This window comes from Acanthochromis polyacanthus, chromosome 17 (genome assembly GCF_021347895.1).
Source record: "Acanthochromis polyacanthus isolate Apoly-LR-REF ecotype Palm Island chromosome 17, KAUST_Apoly_ChrSc, whole genome shotgun sequence".
Taxonomy (NCBI): Eukaryota; Metazoa; Chordata; class Actinopteri; family Pomacentridae; genus Acanthochromis; species Acanthochromis polyacanthus.
This window is the reverse complement of record NC_067129.1, coordinates 18035727-18052146: the sequence shown is the minus strand read 5'-3', so window position 1 is coordinate 18052146 and position 16420 is coordinate 18035727. Positions and strand designations below refer to the sequence as shown.

Here is a 16420-nt window from a genome sequence, read left to right as displayed (position 1 = left end):
CTTTAGTCGGTAACAGCATTATCTCCGTCTTCCTCTTGAGAGTGAGAGCATGTAAGTGTGCTTGTTTGTCTTTGCATGTGTGAGTAGGTGCACGCCGTCTGCATGTGTATGCCATAGATTCCTCTTCGCCTTTATGCGCCATGTATCTTCCATATTACACTGTTTCAGCTAGATGGATTTCAGCACGCCATTGATTTATCTTTTATCAAACACAGCATTGCTATTTCTCCCTGTGAGGATGGCTCGAAGCTGTGAAGAAGAGGCATCATTTGGTTACGCCGCTATTTCTCTGGCAAAAGGGTAACTCGTGTAATGCCATTACTTGCAGTCAAAGTGTCCTCATTTCAGTTTTTCTTTAAATTCAAATGTCAAAGCACGAGAGCAGCAGCTTTCCGTTGTCTCGGTAACACGGTGGATGTCAACACCAAAGCAAACATGGATTTCACCACTACACAGCAAAAATATGTAGCACTTCATAAATAGCAGTGTTTTGTCAAAAATAGCACAGTAGCATCCCTTCCTCTTTTCCTATCTGTATTCTACGTGGGATTTCTACACGGAACTCCTGCGAGAAAGGGTTAATGAATTCCTCACACAGATAGATATTGCCATGGAAACAGCTGCGTGACTGCTTGCAGCTTGTATACACACAGGAGGGGAAAAAAAAACAATGGTGCCAAAGGTATTTTAAAATTCAGCGAGCAGAGGCTTTCCAGTGCACATAGCTGCATTTAAGTTTTTTTTTTTTTTTTAACAAGCACAGCACCTCAAAGAATGACGAGAGGCCACCACCTCGTACCCTCACCCTCCCTGGTCATCTCTCTCTCCCTCCCACCCCCCCTCATCTTTCAAATCCAAAGAAGTGTGATTGACACGGGAGATGCATTCGCAGGGGCCATGGAGTTAATGCATTCAAAAATATGAGGTCTGGATGTGGTAGATGGGAAATAATGCTCTGCTCTGTCATTTCCTTTGCAATAACAAAGTACACACGCAAGACACAAACACACACACTCTCTCTAACACAACTTCAGCGGAGAATAATTAATTCACAATATGAAACAGACCTTGGGCAATGTGCCTCGCAGTTGAGCTGAAAAAGAAGGAATAGATTGAAAATCGATCAAAACCATGCATGGGTGCGCACACACACACCTACACACACACACTGTGCACATGTACATGCAATAATTATTTGTCCTTCAAGATTATACAATTCTGCCCATGTTTTCAAAATAGGTGGTTCAGCACACCGTGTGCTGGTGGATAACCTACTCCATCTCAGCACAAAAACATGTTCTTTTAGTGCCATTAGCCATCCTCGCAATAGTGAGTCAATAGTCTCTGCCCAAATGGACTTTTATGCTTGAGTCTGCAAATATGACCCTATAGGTTGGTTTCTGCAGCATTCACTGCTGGCACTCAGTTGCCGAAGAAAAATAACTGTATTTAGATTCATAAATATTTTCAGATGCATTGAAAAGCTTTTAAGTCCGTAGAGAGGGGTTGGCTTAGCGATGCAAGGTACTGTAGGTGCAGCAAGAGCATGAAGTGTGTTGGTAAACAAACAAACAAACAGAAAAGATAAATTTACAGGAGCAAGCAGCAGCATTAAGAAACACAGTTATGCCCGTTCTGTGACTTGCAGAAATCTGCAGTATGGAGCATTCTGCCCGTTTTGGACTACATTGTTCTCATGTAAGTGTGTTTGTTTCTTTTCCCTCCTCCAATCAGAAACAAGAGCAGGGGATTCTCCCAGGAACTGAACCACATTCCATCAGCTGTCCATTACGCTGCAGTGTGTAGTACGCTCCATTTTTTCAGAAACATACACTTTAAGGAGGAAATTGCATTCTTCGGGCTTTACATTGCAGCTGGAAGAAAGTGAGTGCAGAAGAATGAATATTAAGATTCTTTGCAGAAAATGTCAGCCGTGATGCTTCTGCTCTGCGTGGCATCTTTTCATGCGCTTGCTTTTCTGGTTTAAAAACGCAACATGAGAATTAATTCAAATAGGCACTGGTGGACACAGTTACATCAGTTGTTCGCATTCAGTTAAAAATGAATCAGGGCTATTTTCAGAAAGCAACATACCTCGGCTATAATTAGTCAGGAAATGCCACAGGTTGGAGCTCACATGGAATCAGACGATTCATAATTTCAGCTCAGACCATTGCATTCCGTTAAGTTTTTGAACCTTCATGCGGGTTAATTAAAAAGAAATGGACTTCAGCAATCCCCCCGTCACTCAGCAGAACAAACTGTGGTCAAGTATAATTACACAGCTGTAAGCAGATCATAATTGGATAATAATTTTTTTAATTCCTTTTGGGATCTGATCCTCCACTGGGAATTTTTAATTGATGAGATAGCTCACAGCTGCCACAAGTTACAAGATTAGGTGACTATCACAGCTTATCACACAGACAGAGCAGTAAGTCATAAAGCAAATTAGTGGGAGGCTCTGTGACTTTGTCGGGCAGGTACGTGAAGAGATATTATCTTATTTGCTAAATGAGCCATGGATGGACGCTATCATTTTTACAGCTAGACATTAGCCCTATATAGTAAGACATTAAAGGTGCATTCTGACTCATTTTCAGTCAAAAATCATTATTTCTAAGGAAATCTAGTTTACTGACAGTGTGCTGGGTTTAAGAAATGGAAATAAATTATTAAATAAAAAATAATCTACAGTATATTTAAGTGAATTACAAGCACAAACTTCAGGGAGGAAAGCAGCATTAAATGGCTGGCACTTAGATAACGTTTCTCGACTTAAAAGGTACTCAGAGTGCTTTACAGTGTTTCACATTCACACACACCAATAGAGTGTTTTCTCCACTGTTTGTGTGACCTTAGCATTCACAAACCACAAACCATGCCATTTACGGACTCACCGTTCCACCACCTGAGCCACAGCCCCCCACAAGTGTCCAGTATTAAAGGAACAGTTTGACATTTCTCATACATCTTGCTGGGTAGTGAACGAGAAGTTTGCTACCACGATCAAGTCTTTATAGTAAATATAGTGAGAAAATGATTCATTTAACTGAGAACACTTTAAACACTAGACATGGGGAAACAGTTGGCCTGGCTTTTTACAAATAACCACTACAGTTCATTAGTTAACCTGTATTATCACCTTAATCCAAACTGCAATATGAAAAGAAAGTGGTTTTATAGGACACCATGTGCAACCAAAGAAAGGCTAAAAAGAAAGTCACTGCCCCTCACTAAAGTTATGGATATGCTAACTTGCAGACATGCACTTGGGTATTTTATTGATACTATAGACACATAGATGTTGTTATATTACATTCTAGTCCATTTGTAGTCCCCTGGGAGGACTCTGTTCCGTACATATGCAGTAGATCAGCATCTATGTACTCTGTGCATACACACTATTGCCTTTGCAGAGTAGCTACCATGCAACGCAATTTTTAGCCTGCACACAGACGTCTAAGTAGTCCACGTGGACTCTTTCAGACTTAGACAGATGACTAAATTGACATCATGTACTCACAGATGCAGAAAGTATAACAGTAATGTAAGAAATAGCATTACTACCTTGTCGACACACACATGAACAGCTGAGGACAAGGATTTGTTGCCGTTATGCTACTTTCTAGTCTAATGACACTCCTGCCCTTGTATAGACGCCATTGGAGCTGTCCAGACAGTATTTCAGTGTTTGTGGATGTGGAAAGTACAACGGTAGCCAGTCTGGCACGTAAAACTTTACAAGGTAAAAATCCCAGCATATTATTTTTATACTACAATTTTTGAACCTCTGTTACAGTTGTTGTGTTTAGGTAATTGGTAATTGGCTATTGACAAGGTAGCTTGATATTTAGATATGATGAAAGTGAGCACTTTTTGGACTGTGGGAGGAAGCCAGAGCACCTGGAGAAAACCCACGCATGCACAGGAAGAACATGCAAACTCCATGCAGAAAGATCCCAGGATGATTGATTTTCTAATATATTGCCTGAGCAAATATCCATCTCAGTTCGGGTGGCTTTTCTTGTCATGGTAAGTTTTAATATTTTAAAGAACTGAATGAAACATCCATTTGCTATACACCACTTTATCCTCACTAAGGTCGCGGGGGGTACTGGAGTCTATCCCAGCTGACTCGGGCGAAGGCAGGGGACACTCTGGACAGGTCACCAATCTGTCGCAGGGCTACATATACAGACAGACAATCACACTCACATTCACACCTACGGACAATTTAGAATAATCAATTCCCCTCAGCATATTTTTGGACTGTAGGAGGAAGCCGGAGTGCCCGGAGAAAACCCACGCATGCACAGGGAGAACATGCAAACTCCATGCAGAAAGATCCCAGGTCCAGGCTGGGATTTGAACCGGGGATCTTCTTGCTGCAAGGCAAAAGTGTTAACCCCTACCTCACTGTGCAGCCCCTGAATGAAACACTCAAATCTTAACTAAAATGCATGTGACAAAGCAACAATCAGATTCTCTTTATCTTCATCAAAAATGAGGACCACATAAAATGCAGCATGTTCACGCTTGAAACACTTACTATGATTAATCATTTAGGACCTAAGATGTCAAACTGACATAAATGGGAAAAAAAAAATTGATTACATTAGGGAATGATGGGTTTGCACAGCTTTAGAAGTTGCTGTGACTTATCTCAGTGATTTTCTGCAGGCAGGAGGTTCTCAACAATGTTGGAAAGTCACAAGTCTCCACCACCTACACCTCCAGAATAATGACTCCCAGCTGCTGTGACTGACTTAAAGTCACATTTTCACAATTCCTAATTACTTCCGAGACACTTGAACCACCTGAGAGTGGAGCAGTGAAAGAAAAGTACAATCATCATGTCATAAAAAGTTGTGCTAATTTACAAAGCAGTATTTTTTTGGCTACAAAATATGACACATTTTGATGCCAGTTGGTTTGCTCACAGCTCCGTCGTCCGTCTTGCAGCAGGTGAAAATAGGAGCCAGGAAATGTCTTCAGATTCCAAAGAGCACAAAGCTTCATTTCCAAAACAGAGAGGAAATCTCTCCATCTGGTGAGTTGTGTTGATTCACTGGAATTGATCAATAATTCTATCAGCCCAGCCCAGATATATTATGGTCATTTTGTGGGATAGGGCAGTAAAATCTTACTTATTACCCTACTTATTAGTAATGTGGAGCTGTTATTTATTGCACGCATTATTTAACCTGATATTCACGTTTGAATCAGCTCCGCTTGTAAGCTGACCTTGAACCTCCGTGCTACGACCACACTCCTTTGACAATAAATATCTGCACATCGAGAACACCATCCTGAAATGAATATACATTTTATCCTTCAACAAAAAAGAAAAATGCATTTCCCACACTAAAAAAGTGGAGAATGCAAATAAAACTGTGACAATGTTCCAGCAAAATTGTATGTCACTGAAATTGATGGGTTATATTTCAGGTGGTGTAAAACCCGCCGGCCTCTTTTTATGTAGCATCTGGAAGGAAAAGTGTTATCCTTTCGCTTTTTACTGCAAGTTTGAGTAAATTTATTGAATGTAAGGGAAACTCTAGCAAATTTCTGTGTAAATCACTTTGTAACTTTAATATCTACACTATCAAATGCTAATTAAGAAATCACAGTTACTGAACAGCAACGGCAGTATCTCATCTGATGGATGAGAGAGACACGGTCCCATAGAAGGAAGTGGATGTGCTGCTTTTTAATGGAGGTTGGCTGGTTCACTAGATGAACATTTGCCAAATCAACCACTAAATCCTCATTCAAGTTTTGCTTATGTGAAATTGAAAAATAAAGGTTGATATTCTGATAAAGCCTAAATCCCATTTTTGTGTCACTTGTTGAAGTTCCGTTTTGAACGTGGAATGTTCCCATTGCTGTCTGTCGGGTCACTGTGGGAGAAAACACATACAACAGCTGCTTTTACTACACTTTAAGCATTATACCTGTGGGTATTTTTTGATTTTCTGGACTTCAGTGGGCAGCATAAGCCAATCAAAGAGACGATTACAAAATAGACATGAAAATCTTACACCAACACTTATTCGGATGAGCAACAGAATGGGTTTAAAGCAGTATTTAGTCATTTTTTGCTCCAAAAAAATGAGAAATATTGACTCGATGGTTTAGCGAATACACTTCAGGTTAACTTCCCCACCTTGCTGCCTACATGAACAAAACTGCCTGAAATGTGGGCCAAGTAGCAATGCACAATTAAGTAAACAATCTTATTCATGATTTTGGTTTCCTGCAATTAAATGAAGATGAAAAACAGCAATATTGGCATTTAAAATGTGTCCTCTGCTCATCAGAAAAATCTGCAGCACGTCAAATAAGGCGCTGCTTAAACTAACAGTCAGTCAGCAGGGAGCGATCGAGATGTTTTGGCCTCACTTGACCTCACACTCGGCTTTGCATGACGCCACGGGGAGCCGTCATGCCTCTGCACATGCACCCCTGCAGCAGCAGCCTGTGCAACAGAGTGATAAAGAACAGAGAGCCGACATGCGAAATAAAAATCTAATGTCTGGGGCAGAAGATGAAGAATTAGTCCCTTGAAATGAAGCATCTGTTGATTGGAGATATTTCGATTGAGTGCAAGCAAATTCTATGCAAAGAGCACATCAGATTTGTATCTCATCTGTAAAGCAGCACAACTAACATGTTCAATCACCTGGAAAAAAAACCCATCACTAACTGCAGTATGGCAATGTTTTAAGACCAATGGGAAAAACATAATGTTACCTTACTGAATCCCCAACTATGTTCAGCGTAAATTTATATGCCCATAACAGCAACATTGTATTGTGTGCCACTGTATCGCGCAACATGCAAGTAAAAGCGTTGATTTGATATTAGGTTAAGAGTTAATGGACAGTTTTTATTTCAATTTTTGCTTCTGGGTGATGCACTGTGAATAAGAATCAGCCTTATTTCAATGTAAGTAGTTGTACATTAAGAGAAATTTCAATTTCAATTTGAGCAGTGCCTGATTTATATGTGAAACTGCAATAAAATATGAAAAAGAGAAACAATTGTGATTTTAACACTGATTTCAATTTTTGCTCAGTACAGGAAACATACAGTGAGTTAGGCAATCAGTGTGAATCAGCAACTCTGTAATACAATTAAATGTTCCAATGACACGTTTTCCTCTTAAATTATCCAAAACTATCAAAAATTGAGAACATCTTAGTTAAATTTTTATGAGTCTTATGAGCTCATATTTACAGTGGGTTTTCAACATTATTACAAAATTTTAATGATGTCAGGAATACAATAATTCACCACTTCACCAGAGCATATGGTGTTGAATGCTTAAAGGAGTCACAGACCAGGAAGGTAGGAACCACAGAACACTAACGCTCATTGTCCTTTGTGTGTTGTGACTTAAACTACACAACATTGATCAGTGAAGTGTGTGGTGGTAGTCCTGTTAGCCTGAAGAACAGCAATGTACAGCACACACCAGGGTGCAGGGCAGGTCTTCAGAAACAGCTGCTTGTTGACCTTCAAACTGTTGCCTAAACCCAAATAGCCAATCACAGCTCATCTGTCAACATGCGCATTTCTGTCAACACACCTACCAGTTTCTGTCAAAATGCCCATGTTTCAGAGCTGTAGCAGGCTGTACCTCCACACTGAAGGGAACACAGCTGAAGTGGTGCTCAGAGGTTCTGCAGCAAAGAAATCTCTGCTTGTAAATTCTTTCCTGTCAATAAGACAGAATCTATTAGAATCTGAAATATTTTCTCACATGCCTAGAAAATGTCTCATGTTGCTTCAGTGCTTTTAACAGGCTTCAACCTTTCCAGTTGGATCAGGGCTGAAGCCACGTGACAGCCTACAGCACAACCTGTGCCTTCATTAGGGCTGCAGCTAACTATTTTCTTCGTCAAATACTCCATAGATTACTGAAGCAAATAGTCCACTATTCAGATCATGAGTTGCACGATTACTCAGTTGTTTTTGTTGAGCTGCTAGCTGTTAAATTTAGCTTTGAGGTTGTTTTAGGTGCATGCTAGCCAACAATAAAGACAATCGTGGAGCTCCTTGTGTACCTTTGTATTATAATATTAATAAGTTTTGTATTATTATTATTTCTGTAAACTACTTAAATGAATGAACTGCAACAACATTGCATTTCTGGTACCCTGCTTCAGTATGTTATGTTGAGCACTCCCCAGTGGCTGGGACCACAGGCAGCACGCTCTCATGTCATGCCAAAGCCCTTCATGGATGTGTGTACACCACTGAGACTACACACGTGGACAAAATTGTTGGTACCCCTCAGTTAAAGAAGGAAAAACCCACAATTCTCACTGAAATCACTTGAAACTCACAAAAGTAACAATAAATAAAAATTTATTGAAAATTAAATAATCAAAATCAGCCATCACTTTTGAATTGTTGATTAACATAATTATTTAAAAAAACAAACTAATGAAATAGGGCTGGACAAAAATGATGGTACCCATAACTTAATATTTTGTTGTACAACCTTTTGAGGCATTCACTGCAATTAAACGATTTCTGTATTTGTCAATGAGCGTTCTGCAGCTGTCAACAGGTATTTTGGCCCACTCCTCATGAGCAAACAGCTCCAGTTGTCTCAGGTTTGATGGGTGTCTTCTCCAAATGGCATGTTTCAGCTCCTTCCACATATGTTCAATGGGATTCAGATCTGGGCTCATAGAAGGCCACTTTAGAATAGTCCAACGCTTTTCTCTCAGCCATTCTTGGGTGTTTTTGGCTGTGTGTTTTGGATCGTTGTCCTGTTGGAAGACCCATGACCTGCGACTGAGACCAAGCTTTCTGACACTAGCCAGCACATTTCTCTCCAGAATGCCTTGATAGTCTTCAGATTTCATCGTACCTTGCACACTTTCAAGACACCCTGTGCCAGATGCAGCAAAGCAGCTCCAAAACATTACTGAGCCTCCTCCATGTTTCACCGTAGGGACAGTGTTCTTTTCTTCGTTTGCTTGGTTTTTGAGTCTATGAACATAGAGTTGATGTGCCTTACCAAAAAGCTCCAGTTTGGTCTCATCTGTCCAAAGGACATTCTCCCAGAAGCTTTGTGGCTTGTCAACATGCATTTTTGCAAATTCCAGTCTGGCTTTTTTATGAGTTTTTTTCAGCAGTGGTGTCCTCCTTGGTCGTCTCCCATGAAGTCCACTTTGGCTCAAACAACAACGAATGGTGCGATCTGACACTGATGTACCTTGGCCTTGGAGTTCACCTTTAATTTCTTTGGAGGTTGCTCTGGGCTCTTTGGATACAATTCGAACGATCCGTCTCTTCAATTTGTCATCAATTTTCCTCTTGTGGCCACGTCCAGGGAGGTTGGCTACTGTCCCGTGGGACTTGAACTTCTGAATAATATGAGCCACTGTTGTCACAGGAACTTCAAGCTGTTTAGAGATGGTCTTATAGCCTTTACCTTTAAGATGTTTGTCTATCATTTTTTTTCGGATGTCCTGGGACAATTCTCTCCTTCGCTTTCTGTTGTCCATGTTCAGTGTGGTACACACCTTTTCACCAAACAGCAGGGTGACTACTTGTCTCCCTTTAAATAGGCAGACTGACTGATTATGAGTTTGGAAACACCTGTGATGTCAATTAAACGACACACCTGAGTTAATCATGTCACTCTGGTCAAATAGTTTTCAATCTTTTATAGAGGTACCATCATTTTTGTCCAGGCTTGTTTCATTAGTTTGTTTTTTTAAATAATTATGTTAATCAACAATTCAAAAGTAATGGCTGTTTTTGATTATTTAATTTTCAATAAATTTTTATTTATTGTTACTTTTGTGAGTTTCAAGTGATTTCAGTGAGAATTGTGGGTTTTTCCTTCTTTAACTGAGGGGTACCAACAATTTTGTCCACGTGTATACATGTCTTTTGTCAGGTGGCTAGCACTGCAGCAACAGACTGATAACAGCATTAAGGTAGAATCCTGTAGTTTCTGTTAGGCATCTTCTGATCAAGTTCCTTTATTTTCTGAGTCATTTGTTATTTAGTATTTGACGATACCAAGTCCCAATCCAATACCATTTTCCTAAATAATACTTCAAGTACTTTAAATTATAAAAATCAATCCAGTGTATATGCTTGAAAACTGAATAACACTGCAATGGAATGACAATAAAAATTGCCTGTCTGCATCCAAGCAGTTCCTTATTGTTATGTAGGTAGTCACAAACTTTGTTGTAAAGCTCTGGTGGGGCAATGTCTGAAATATAGTGTCAATAGGCCTCCAAAAAACAGCAACAAACTGTTTTCTTGACACCCATTATATAAAAGGTTGATGCTAGAGGTACGGACCCGTACCCGTAGCATCTGTACTAGAGGTACGGACGTGTTAAGGTCACTGAAGAGCTGGCGATGGTTATTGCTGCACATTACAGGCAGTTTATATGAATGACTTTGACGGCGAACATTGTATAATTTAACTAAAAATACACCGTCTCCTCTCACACTTTACGTAGACAATGTAGTTTTTACGCTTTTAGACGCCGTGTCTAAATTGTTTGAAGTCCAGTTCCTATTAATTAGTTTACCGCGTTCAGTGGTGGAAGCGGCTGACGAACTCCATTGCAAATGTTCCCATTTAATTTCGGACGCTAATTTACAAGATAAAGTTAAGGATGTCGAATATGAAACAAACACTCGTGAATGGTGAGAAGCAGCTCTTTAATTCGGCATGAATTAAAAAAAACCACAAACTCGATTTACTGTGATATTGTGAGATTTGTTTGTGGTGATGTAACTTAGTCATTCAACAGAGTCCGCTAACATTAAAGTGACTGACGTGCAGTGTCTGTGTTGACGGACGTAGAAAATACGTCAGGGTTTTGTTTAGGTTGTTAATATGTAATAGTCTGTCGCTACTTTTGAAGGTAAAAAAATACTTATAGTTTGCTGGCTGTTAGTTCCGCCATTCATTCCGCAGATTCACCTCGAATCACGGAAGCGCCTTCATCAGCGTCGCCGGCTCATTAATATTTATGTCCGTCGGATTACCAGCCAATCACGAAGCGTGTTCATCAGCCGGCTCATTAATATTTATGTACGGCTCATTAATATTTATGTTAAGGGAAAGTGCCGTATCAGTAGGCCACAGGCTACAGGTACGGTCCGTATCTGTAGACACTACCTATATAAAACGTATTTAAGATTAGCCACAGTAGCTGTTTGCTCTTACTGTTTAATACTGTAGCGGCCTGAGGAGGCAGTCCCTTGGACTGCTGGAAGTTTCATGTTGACAAGTGGAGAGCATTGGGGCAGTTTAGCTAGCAACAGGCACCATGACAGAGACTTTTAGGATGCTTAATGTCATCCAGCCAGAACTGTTAAATTTTAAGCCAAACATCGTGCCACAAGTTTTATTGTCTCTTCTGTGCCTGGCAGTGAATGTAGACAAACACCCAGGCCTAGATAAGTGCAGATAATGGTCACATAAAACATGCTGTAATCTGCTACGATCCTAATCCATGATGTCAGCTGGGGACATCTTTAGTTTCTGTGATAACTTACTGAGAACTGGGTGCCCAGCTGAACTGAAGATGATTTGTTTGCTGGTTGCTTTTCATTGACATCGACCTGAAGCTGAGCAAACGTTATTCACTTGATGCTACTGAGAATGTCAGAAATTACAGAAATTAGTTAGTGAACTCTCCAACTAAGCAAACCTTCAGCAGGGCTCAGCATAAGTCTGGTGGGCCACAGAACATGCATTGCACAAGCGAAAACCCTGGTCCAATTTTTAGTTCATCTAGTTTTTCTCCAGTTCTCCTGAAATCAGCAACGGATCAATCAACAGTGAGCTTGACCTGGATGATATCAGACCATGAGAAAGGCGGTCAATATGTTCATATAATCTCATTGGGCAACGACACACATCAGGTAGTGAAACACTTTTCTCCAATAAGTTGCAATGTTTTAATGTCAGAGCATTCTGAGGCAGAGCTAAAAAGCATGACGTATCAAACTAATTACCTCCGCCAAGGAGGTTATGTGACACCCGGCGTTTGTGTGTCTGTCTGTCTGTCTGTCTGTTAGCAAGATAACTCAAAAACGCCTGGGCAGATTCACATGAAATTTTGAGGGGATGTAGACTATGGTAAGAGGAAAAGCTGATTTAATTTTGGTGGCAATCCGGAAAGGATCCTGGATTCTGGATCACTTTGAATTTTTTAGTATGTTTTAGTATGTGGTCCAAAATATGACAAAAAAACATCCTAGGTTAGCATGTCATCCAACAAACTGGAGCAAGGTGTCCAGATAGCTCAACTGGTTAAGAAGGTGATTTGTAAACAGAACTGTTTCAGAGACGCAGGTTTGATTCCAGCTCGTGATCCTTTACTGCATGGGTTTTCTGTTTTCCTCTCTATCCTTGGCGGAGGTCTGCACTCTGAGTGCTTTTCTAGTTGACAATTCATTGGTAATGAATTTCATCGATTTTTGTTAAGTAAATCAATTATTCATTCCTGTCCATATGAAAGTATGTGTCACATATGCTTTTATGTGGAATGGCTTTGCTATGCACCTTCACAGATGATTTGAAGATGCCAACATTTTTTGCCTTTTCAGTTACAATTCTTTGTGTTTTCTTGTCTTTTCCAGCATGCTAAATCCATTCTTGGGTACTCCCAAGAATGCAGTTAAGCCTTCCTTGGCTGTGATTTTGATGAGATGGAGAATCTGGGTCTTTTGCACAAAGCATGCAAGCTAACTGTTTGGACTCCCCAGGCCAACTGTGTGGTATTAGGTGAACCCAAGCATTTGAGGAAGGCCTTTGTAACTTCTTAGCAGCTCACCTGGACAGAGCAATGAGTTTAGCCGCTGCATTCCAGACTTATTGCTAGACATTATCTTACTATCTGACCTGTACCCAAGGTTGGCTACAGGAAAGGGACACTAATCTCTGGATAGTCATTTTACTTTGGAACCTGTTTAATGAAACCATCATTTTTAATGGGTTGGAGAGTATTAGAGATCATTGGTGGGCCATTGTGACAGATGGCTTATGTATAATGACCCACAATAACCACCACCATCATGTCTTGTGGAGTGCAGTGGAGTCGAGAGAACTATTCAGCCAAGCCATGGACAAAGTCCAAAACAAATATGACAGCCTGGGGCTGCCTGTCCAGGTTGACTGTTAAATGAACCGCTATCAAAAAGGTAGTTGAATGTCTTCAGCTGTCAGAGTCCACACACTGACAGCCTCTGCATGTGTCCCTAACTGGAGAAGTCTCTGGGCCTTTCCTACACATGACTGCCAACCTGATGACAACAAATATGTATTCATGATGACTGAGCTTCAGTTGAAAACGGTATACACCAACATTACAAAATTAGCTGTTACCAACCCGCAATTGTAAATGCATCTAATCATATTGATCTTTTTCATTATGTTCTTATATGGCTGGAGTGAACACCATTAAGTCTCAGGGCTACAGGCAAGTTTGTCAGACTTATTGGATTTCTTTTAACCCACACATGCTTCTGAACCATCTAACCTTAGGATGAGTGGTTACCAAAATGCTATTCAATCAGTAAGTTGTTGAAATGTTAAACAATACAGTCAGTAACTTTGAAAATGTATGAGCAAGCTGCCTTATAGCTGGGCGATTACCCTGAATGACATCACCAGAAAATAGTTTCTTTCATCATTTTGACCAAACATTGTTAATCGGATCTGGAAAGTCAAAGGTCTAAAACAAAGATGTCTTGATAATCAAAAGCACAAATGTCTTTTAGGCACCAGACATCAGGTCCATCATCTTGTAATCTATCTATGAATATAAACTGCACCATTTATCAGCAAGTGCCATTGCTGATGTCCTGGGAGCCACTATCTTAAATCAGGTACTAGAAGCCTGTGATGTACCTCAATATGCTGCATCTCTCTCGTATTTCAGCCATGCGATCCCATCATCCATCTCACTTTCACAGAGGAAATCCCCCCTGCTGGACACAATTGCTATCAGAGAAGTTCCTCCAGAGATGCAATGGTCTTACGGCAAATATTTTCAGTGCCAAAAACTATGCTGTCTGAAACTTTATATTCAAACACTAAACAGTTTAAGATAAATAAATGTTTTGGCATGATGTGCAATAGTGACAGCAGATGCTTCTTTCACATGCCGTCAGTGGACCATAATTGCATTCCTAATAAATTATTTCGAAGCTTCTCATTCACTCTTTTTTTTGAAAAAAAAACCCATCTTCACAAGAAGTTTCTTACCTTGTCAACACTTCATGCCTTGTAAGGACAACAGATCCAACAGAACACAAATGAACATGATCTTTTCCCATTACACAAGCCACTGACATGCTATTGAGTGAAGACCACTTATATCTCAGTAAATAATTTACAAGGTGCCCTCTGTAATTGGGATTCTATTAGAAGAGTGGAAACAGCAACTATGAGTTGCATCCAAGTTGTATAAAGTCTTAGAGTCACATTGCTGTTTTCACAGCTTTGTATCAGTAACTGTCTTTTTATATCACTCAGTCCTCTTGCCAAAATAAAAAAATTGTCTCTTAAAATGGAGCAAAATGAGCACAAAGTCTTCGCTGACAGTAGTCTTGAGGATTGAGGGCTCACTGTAATGACCCAAAAACATAATTACCTCCTTACTATGGAGATGATGTATGAGTTAAATGAGAAGGCTAAGTTTAAAGATGCAATCATAAAGATAGGAGCCACAACCAGGTTTAAAAATCTTCTCACTATACAGTGCCCCTGCCCCGTGTCATTAATTTTACATTGCTCAAGCAAGCACTACAAGCAGTGTGACTGGATGGCATCCATATGATTCAGATCACTATACAAGCCAAACCACTAAAGCGCATCATCTGGGTCATCAAATCACAATCCAAGTATCCAGATCCACCGATAAATCTATCGCCGCATAATTGGATGATGGAAATTGCAGCGAACCGGCTGAGGCCAGCTTAGCCCGCTCATTTGAGACTATGCTAACTATGCCAAGAACTTTCATGTTTGACACCAACATACACAACTGTAGTGGCATATTGTCACTTTCAATCCTGTTGTTGACATTTTTTATAGATTTGCTGCCGTCTTCTCTTTCTTCATCTGCATAGATAATGAATGGTGTGCTGCTACTTTGCAGTTATTGCTGTTGCTTACAGCAATAATTATTAGCCTGAAAGACATCATCATTGATTATACACCAATCTATAACATATTGTCTCTCTCTGATGTTGCAATTTCTGATAGCTTGAACGGTGTTTTATTCCAATCTGGGAATCTGTCCTCATTGTAATATCTTGAGGACATTTGAAATGCAGGAAAATTCAAGATGAGCATTTGAGGTTTACTGAAACATTCTACATTCTTTATATGTGTAAGACAGGTATTAAATGACCGGAGTTAGTCATGAGTAATCAGCAATCGCTGTGCTGTTCATGGCTCATTGGTCACGCTGATTAGGTTGAGATCAATACATGGATAGACTGGCTGACGTAGAGGCTGGAGGACCCTGCTTTTCCTTCAAAACTGCAACATTCAGTCATGTCTAGCATAACAATAATATACTTATGGTAGTACTGATTAACAAAATTAATACCATGATTTCTAAACTGGTTAATTACAATTGTCTGATTTTATGTTATAAACTAAAACTAAAATCACGGATATAAACTAATTCTAAATAATATGTCCTCCATAAATAAACTCGATCCTATTTAACATAATTTCCTTTGACTATGCTAAAATGCTTTCTTGGTGAACACACCACATAATCAAAATCTGTTCAGAATTCATAATGCAGTAATGCAATATTTGTGCATATGCTACTTCTTTATTTATTAAATAATATAAATTTCCATCATCCATCTACAATATTAGGAATATATATAATTGGACAGTCGTGACAAGAATGACTTGTTGTTTAAAATGGCCTAACAGAGACAATAGTGTAGCGATATCTAAGCCATTTCCAGATAGAAAGGGATTACTGTCGAGGAAAAACCTAAATATGTAACTTTCATACACAGAGATAAGCTTTTAGGCATTCAGTCAATGACTGGAGAGAGATTTTAAGATTTATTCATTGTATTTGCACCTCATTTTTTTTGTTCTATCTGTATTACTTTGGATGCAATACATCACTTTGAACATTTTTATAAATAAGAAATAATAAACATTCATTTTGATCTATTATTCAGCTATCCTGGTACAATTAGCATCAGCCTTTTACTTCTTTTGCAATAATTTACTCAGGGTAGGTTGGCTGAGCTGATGTTTTTTTAGAAATGCCCAGTTTTCTAGAGTTAGACACAGTCCCAGCAGGGAGCACACGAGTCTGCCAGAGTCTAATGCTTTTGGCCACCAGGGATCTGCTGTGGAGCTCTGAGGTTAAATGCC

General features: G+C 39.7%; 1 long non-coding RNA gene across 1 annotated transcript in view; it reads right to left on the bottom strand.

The window, feature by feature from the left end:
* Nucleotides 1-9859, bottom strand: part of LOC127530620 (uncharacterized) — a 234277-nt gene extending 224418 nt beyond the window's left edge. Inside the window, exon 1 of the long non-coding RNA XR_007937266.1 lies at nt 9455-9859. This is a non-coding gene — a long non-coding RNA (uncharacterized LOC127530620). The remainder of the gene's footprint in view (nt 1-9454) is intronic.
* Nucleotides 9860-16420: the final 6561 nt, after the last annotated feature.